Genomic DNA, 8,448 nt, shown 5'->3' on the forward strand with positions numbered 1-8,448 from the left:
AGGGTCTGATATTCATGGGAACCAGCATGCACATCACACATAGAAACACAGGGATATCACATGATTTTTTTGTTGTTGTTGTTAAGGTTTCATCCCAGTAACTCACATGTTAAGGCTCCTGGAATCTTACCTACAGAGTTTTTCTTCATCATGCACTGGTTCATGGAACAGACAACAAGCAAGTAGGCTTCCCATCAGAGAAATCAGTCCTTCTGCGTCAGTCATTTCATTGAGAGAGACTTAGAAAACACTGCTCTGCTGGTGGAAATATGTCACTGGGAGTGGGCTTGAGAGTTTACACCAACACCTCATTCCTAGTTCCCACTCTCTGCTTCATGCTTCAGCTCTGACCTTCCTGCCTTAGCTGCCATATGACACTTGTTGCATTGCCATTGTCACCCTGATCGCATTTCCCTCTAGAAACATGAGCCAAATTAAACTACTCTGGAAGTTGTCTTAGATGGTTTATTTTATAGCAGCAAAAGAAAAAGGCACTAAGCCAGAGCTAAAAAGCTTTACACCTAGATGCATTTTTCATATAATGGGAGGGAACTGTGAAATCTAAAATGGTTACCTTTTTATTTAAATTCGTAGGGCTTTTGTCCATATGAGCTTGCAAGAGCAAACAAAATAAGAAGGGACATCATCATGCTTGAATACATTGTTGACACTTGTCATAGTTTTTCCCCAGAATAAATAATCTTGTGTAAGTGAAAGTATGTGTGTTGACTAAAGATCTTACCAAACCTTTTATGGTTAGAAATTCCATTCAGTGTGAGTTCTTTCAGGTCCTCAGAGACAACTGTGATGTACAAAGTCTTTACAGATTGATTACACACTGAAGGTTTTCACTCCTGTATAAAGATACCAAGGAGTGCAAAATTTTACGGGACGTTTCTCTGCATTTTTCTCCTAATTTAAATGACTAGTGGTACGTGAGAGGCTTTCTTTTCCCACATGGCTTCTCAGTGGTCACACACAACTTCAGTATGTGTTCTGTTATTATATTTGTAAGGTTTGTAATAAGTATGTGTTCTTTTTTTATACTTAGAGTCTTCAATGAAATGCAAAGTGTTTAACACATAGGTTACATAGCTAGAGCTTCTCTCCAGTGTGTATATGACGGTGGTGGGGGATATATGGGGGAGGAAACACACACTTTTCACGTTGTCCTCAGTAGCAGGTATGGAAAACAAGAAAATTAGCTACAGAAGGAAGCTGGGTGTTTGCCTGATACATTTTTTATTGGATATATTTCTTTATTTACATTTCAAATGTTATTCCCTTTCCCAATTTTCTGTCCATCAGTCCCCGATCCCCTTCCCATCCCCCAAAATGGTGTTGCCCCCATCCACCCGGCTTACCACCCCCTGACATTCCCCTGTACTGGGGGTCCAACCTTGACAGGACCAAGCGCTTCCCCTTCCACTGGTGACCAACAAGGCCATCCTCTGCTACATATGCAGTTGGAGCCCAGGGTCAGTCCATGTATAGTCTTTGGGTAGTGGTTTAGTCCCTGGAAGCTCCAGTTGGTTGTCATTGCTGTTCTTATGTGGTCTGAAGCCCCTTCCTCTTTCAATCCTTTCTCTAATTCCCCCAAAGGGGCTGCTGCTGTTCTCATTGCCTGATATATTTTAATGATTTTGAATCCAGCAGATCGTCAAGTGCCTTTCCCAGAATAGGTCAATAAAGACAAGTCCAGGTTGTTGTCTAAGTTCCCTGGCCAGCAACTCATGCACAGATAGTGTCAAGGGAGTACACACAGTCTTTCCTGTCCTGTCATAGCACTTGGGGCCACTAGTGAGAGAAAATAGCTGTATTTGATTGTTTGGGGGTCTGCTTCTTGATCATGAAGGTCCCTAGGTCCTCGGCCAGATTAATGGTGAGACCACCCCCAAAGGGGACGTGATAATCCTCAGGGTTATAGGGCTTGTCTCTAAGGTCTTCAGAGATCTCTGTTAGGGGATCCAGCATCTCTTCTGCAAGCCATTCAAATTGTGTCTCATCTAGAGAGTGGGTTGTCCAGTGTTCCTAAGTTCCTCAAATGCACCATGTCTGGCTCTGTTATCCATAGATTGGTAAAATAAATTCTTGTCATGTGCATTGATCTGGTATTTGAATAGTGTTGAATCTCAGTGGATCCCACAACACAAAGGCCCTACAACATTGCTTATATGCATACAATTGCCAGTTGTGGTGGCACACACCTGTAGGATTTGCTGAAGGAGGCAGAGGCAGTAGGATCACGAGTATGAGGCCAGTCTGGGCTACACATTAAAAGAAACCTATCCATACAATTTCTCTCTAGTGTGAATTTTTCACAACGATGAAGAACACATAAATGTACAAAAGTTTCACCATAATTAAACACATTCACAGGCTTCCTTTCTGGTGTGAATTCTTTCATGCCTCTAGAGACGATAATGACATGAAAAGGATTTACCACACTCATTAAACTCACAAGTTCTCTCCAGTGTGTGTTCTCATATGTCTAAGAGACAACTCTGACTTATAAAGTCCTTACCACATGATCACAGTTGTAGGTTTTTTATTCTAATTTTTCTGGAAGACAGACATGGCTTTTGTCCATTGTTACATATGATAAACATATTAAAAGAAAAAAGCAAATGAAAGGGTTCTACATTGCATTTTACACAGTGACATTTTCTTCCAAATAGCGTGTGGTATAGGATTAGGATTTCTCCAAAAGAACATTCCTGAGTCTCATATGCATCCACACTCAGGGGTAGCCATGTTGTGACACATGTATGGGTATCTCCAGCTTTACAATGGACTATTCACCTACTAGAAGGTTTTGCACTCACACTTAAGACCTATTTGATGTGTGCACACTTTGCAATATCTGAGTGGTATGGAATTAAACAGATAGCCATTTCTAACCCATAATTCAATGGGGCTATGAGAAAAATGCCGGTGATGGTTGAGGCCTTGTATCCTTCCTTCATTCACAGTGCATCGAATTTTATTTATTTATTTATCTATTTATTTATTTTTTACTTTTTGTTACAATGAATTTTAAACACAGATCACAGAGATTGAGGAACGCGGTTTGGGAAGAGTTTATTGATCACTGATAAACTTAAATCCGTCCTTTTTCACATGGTTGCTTTCCTTTAAATTTCTAGAGAACATTAAAATTTCCCAAAAGGTGTATCCAAACCCACATGAGCGTGAAAATTACCTTCCACGTCTTCTAGAACTTGGAAAGTGTTCTTCAGTATTTTCATCTTCCCAAGTGTAGCCTCAAATATTGTGAGAGAAAATTCGTGACAGATTATTGGAAATCAGGCACACTTTAAGTTCCTGTCTTCCGTGCACCTCATAACCACGCCTGATTTGTTCACCTCATGCTTACTCATTCTCAACTAGAATTTGCGAACAAAGGAATGACTGTTCCTTTATTTTAAGAAGTAAAAAGATATTCCCCGGCTTACCTGTAGCAGTGAGGTTCCTCATGTCTCCAGCATCGCATGTTTATTTTTTATTTTTTATATTTATTATTATTATTACTATTATTATTATTTATTTTAATGAGTCATATTGGATTTGGGCCTGGCCGCTTTGTAACTGCATGGCCACAGTTAAGAAGTCATGGGATTGTTGGACAGAGGCCTCTCCCATGTATTTACAGCACAGAAAGAAAAGACCAAGTAGTAAACACCTGTGTCTCCACTGCACGACCTCTGCTGAGCCGGCTGATGCATTTGGAACCGACACACCTGGACCACATCTGGGTGGTGGTCAATTTACTTCTGCCTTTTGCTTCCTCAGCCTTTATCCTTGAGATTTAGGCTGGTCTTCTCAGATTTCTCCCTAATTAATTCAGGTCTCTTAGTTGGTCTTTTGTTACCAAAGTCACGAGCCAGGTTGTCATGAGCCAGGGTTTCCCACTTTGCTTCCCAGTTATTTTCTACCTGGAGACTTGGGTATATAAGTGGTGAATAAAGCTACAGGAGACTCTCACTCTTCCTTCCGCTCTTCCACTCTTCCTCTCTCTCTCTCTCTCTCTCTCTCTCTCTCTCTCTCTCTCTCTCCCTCTCTTCCTCTCTTCCTCTCCTGGCTTGACACGATAACCTGTGTGTGTGTGTGTGTGTGCGTGTTTCTTTCATCCCATAGGCTTTCTCCCGATTCTCGGTACCGTGTCGGTGCTGGTGCCGACAATTTATATTATTTTTGTTTTTATTTTTATTTTTTATTTTTTTACTCCATTTTTATTAAATTGAATATTTCTTATTTACATTTCAATTGTCTGTAGAGATTCTTCTGTGAAGGATCCGGTGAAACCCATTCTTCCCACGTGAGGTTCACACGCCCATCATAGTAGGTAACCGCACTCTAAAATACCTCACACAGGTGTGCAATACAAAGCACGATGTCAACATCACTTTAAATATATGCCTCGGCGTTGGGGATTTAGCTCAGTGGTAGAGCACTTGCCTAGTAAGCACAAGGCACTGGGTTCGATACTCAGCCCCGAAAAAAAGAAAAAAAAATGTACACCTCACTAACAATATATTTGTGTAAATCTTGTCAGTCCACCGACGATTTCTTGACCCAGAAGTACTGATTTAATCACCAAATTCTGTCTGAAGGAACCTGAATGCCAGGAGCCGAGCACACTCAGTCTCAGGAATTCTTCTCACGAATTTTCTGCTCATTGCACTGTACAGCCTCTATCTCCAGGAAAATTAAGCCAGTTAGAGCCTCCGGCCTTGGGACACCCAGCCAGTCATCTGTTCTCCTCAGTGTATACCTGCAATGTATGGTTTCGGGCTATAGGAAAGGTGGTGGCAGTGACAGATCATTCCGTGTGACCTTCCCGCCTGCTTGTCTTTATTCTACTTTTTTTTTTAAGATTTATTTATTTATTTTATGGATATGTGTACACTGCCGCTGTCTTCAGACACACCACAAGAGGGCATCGGATCCCATTACAGATGGTTGTGAGCCACAGTGTGGTTGCTGGGAATTGATCTCAGGACCTCTGGGAGAGCAGTCAGCGCTCTAACCACTGAGCCACCTCTCCAGCACCCCCTGCTTGTCTTTCCGAGCTGCTGTCTTTTTGAAATAAACTCTGAGAGCTTGATCAGAACGCAGACTCGCTCTCCTTCTTTGAGCCCCTTGGCCCCCATTCTTTCACCCCCTTCCAGGTCGATTCTGAACCCTCGCTGGCTGGGGCACCTGAATTAGAGGTTCACATCTGTCATTTCTGTGTCATTTCTATAGGATATAGCCTTGGCACAGAAATGCCAATTAACAGGGTGGCAGGGGAGAGAGGGAGAGAGAGAAGGGGAGAGAGGGGGAGGGAGAGAGAGAGAGAGAACTCAACACACATTAGAGAAAGGTATGAACAATTACTAAGAAGGAAAAAAAGATGGTCAAATTGGGCGTGTTGGCTAATTTTTTATCCCAGAATTATGGAGGCAGAGGCAGGTGTTAACTCAGTGAGTTTGTTGCCAGCTTGGTGTACGACATAAGTTAATTCTGTGAAACCCATAGGAATATAGTGAGACCTTAAGTCCCCAGCAAAAATAAATCAGATGAATATAAAAGACAAAAAGAAGTTAGAGGTCATTATTGAAGTTCCTACAAAGAATTTTACATTCGCTTCAGTCTGGTACTCATCTTACAGAAAGTTCAAGCAGCCCATTTTAAATCTGACACTAATAATACCTTACTAAAAGGAAATGCACGCTCAAACCATTGTCAGCACACGGATGAAAATATTACCAATGCTGGTTCTAAAAAAATGAACGTAGAGCAGAAGGCTCAGCAGAGAAGAGGTCTCACTCGTTTGCGAATAATTGAGCTCCATTGCCAATACTTTCACATGGGCTCACAAGTATCCATTCTCCCTACTTCGGGGTTTCGAAGGCCATCTTCGGACTAAGTTGAGGGCCAAGCGGACACATAAGGAATATTTTAATGAGTATAGGCAAGATACTCATATAAATGAAAAAATTTCTTAACAAACAAAACAGGTAGGTGACAAGGCACACACCTGCAATCCAATCAGTCAGAGGGCTCAGGTAGTAATAATGACAGATTATAATCCGTCCTGAGAAAAGGAATATACTTTCTGCCAAATTCCAAAATTCAAGATGTACGAGAAGGTGAGGATGACAACAAATGTTTCACGTGTGCAAAAACACACTTCGGGCCCATGAGCCAATGATAGAAAGCAAAAGAAAAAAACAAAAAACAAAACAACAAAAACGTCAAGTTGACAGCTAAAGAACAACCTTGAACAGCTTTGGTTTCCAGAGTGATTTGGAGTAAAGGGTGTTTGAGATCAGTGTGTGTGTGTGTGTGTGTGTGTGTGTGTGTGTGTGTGTGTGTGTGTCTGTCTGTCTGTGTGTGTGTCTGTGTATGTGTCTGTGTGTGTGTGTGTGTCTGTGTGTGTGTGTGTGTGTGTGTGTCTGTGTGTGTGTGTGTGTGTGTGTGTGTGTGTGTCTGTGTGTGTGGTGAGGTGCTGGGGATTTGAAGCCAAATCATGGGTGGCACCTGACAGCCTGTGTTTGGCTGGACAAAACTTTATGAAGATCACACAGCTCACATCTTGCATAACAAAGCCTTTTCTTTCATTTGCATTTCAATTCAACTGTTCACCCCAGGTTCCTCTTTTATTATTCCTCTGGTCAGCTTCCTCTGGTGACCACACCTGCACAATAAGAAAAAATACAGTAAGTAATTCTTTTTTTTTTTTGAGGTGATACTATTTTTTTAAACAATCATCTATCTTTATTATATTTCTTTTCCTTTTTCTTTTTTATTGGATATATTTCTATATTTACATTTCAAATGTTATGCCCTTCCCCAGTTTCCTGTACATAAACACCCTATACCCTCAACCTTCTCCTTCCCATAAGAGTGTCCCCCCAACCACCGCCATCTACCCCCCTTTACCACCCACCCCCAACATTCCCCTGCACTGGGGGTCCAACCTTGACAGGACCAAGGGCTTCCCCTTCCACTGGTGCCCCAACAAGGCCATCCTCTGCATATGCAGTTGGAGCCCAGGGTCAGTCCACGTATAGTCTTTGGTAGTGGTTTAATCCCTGGGAGCTCTTGTTGGTTTGCATAATTCTTTTCCTTTTGTTCCTAGCATTGGAAATGAATTTAGAGCTCTGCCTATCTTTGTAAGTAAGGACAGTAAGTTCAGCTGGGTGGGATCAGCCCTGAAATATCAGCTCAGTCAATTTTTTTCTCTCCTTTCTTCGTGTCTTTCTGGCAGTCTGATTCACAGTGCAGCTTCCTCTGTTCTTCTACATCTCCGAAGTGCCTTATACCATTCACATTGCACTTTTGCCTCGTTGAGAAATTATGTATTTTTGAAGTCATGATTTCAGAGTTCTTTCCCCCAGCCTTAAGGATTTCCCTTAAGATCACAACATTTACCATTTATGCTGAGGAACATAGATGCACCTTCCACTCCTGCAAGCCTGCTGTTCCTAATTACCACAGACACATTATCCTCAACAGGGAGAGATTTCCCTGGAGGAAAACAAATTCGTGTGTATGTCTGTGGGTGTGTGTATGTCTCTGTGTGTGTGTGTGTTTCTGTGTCTGTGTCTGTGTGTCTGTGTGTGTGTCTGTGTGTGTGTCTTTGTCTGTGTCTGTGTGTGTGTCTGCCTCTGTGTGTGTGTGTGTGTGTGTGTGTGTGTGTGTGCATGTGTACCATATGCATAGCAATGAGAAACTCTTGGGGCCCATGTCCTGCTGGCTCTGCCCCAGGAGTGCAATCCTGTCACACAGTACTCTCTTCAGTACTACATCTTGTAAAATCAGAAATGTGTTACATCTTTCCAACACACCAGGGCCCAGAATACTCCTTCCCATTTCAGTAGGGAGGAATGTGTACAAAGTGAGGGAAGATAGGATCCAAGCATGAAACCCAGCATGGCTCTAAGACCCATGGGGCTTGGTTTTCAAAGGGTTTAGATGGTGCTATCTTTGCAACTTCTCATACATCTATCAGTTTGGGTAATCCCATTGCCTATATCCATCTCTCCATGTTAGATTTGTTTAAAATCTGAATTTGTTATAACCTGAGTGGATATAGCTTAGGTTACTCAAATCACTCTGTTCTCAGAATTCAACTCAGGCTTCATATTGATAGCTTCAATGCAGTGAACTCAATTTTTTTACTGGGACTCTGACTTTGACAAACATAGGTGGTTGGAATAGTACTGAACTCAAACCACAGACAAAGAACTTCAACTTTGAATTTTTCACCTCCCTTGCTTCCAAAATTATTACAACATGGACAATTTTTCAAAGTTCTGGGTCTAAAAGGACTATACCATGCTTGGACCACAGTCAAGTAGGTTTTATATGAAACCTACTTCTGGGAATAGGAGTCACTTTGCTTACTCATTCTACTAATTTCAAGCATAGCAGGAGGGCGTGTTCCCCATAGGATACTTC

The sequence above is a fragment of the Rattus norvegicus genome, chromosome 11 (assembly GCF_036323735.1).
Source record: "Rattus norvegicus strain BN/NHsdMcwi chromosome 11, GRCr8, whole genome shotgun sequence".
NCBI classification, from domain to species: Eukaryota; Metazoa; Chordata; class Mammalia; order Rodentia; family Muridae; genus Rattus; species Rattus norvegicus.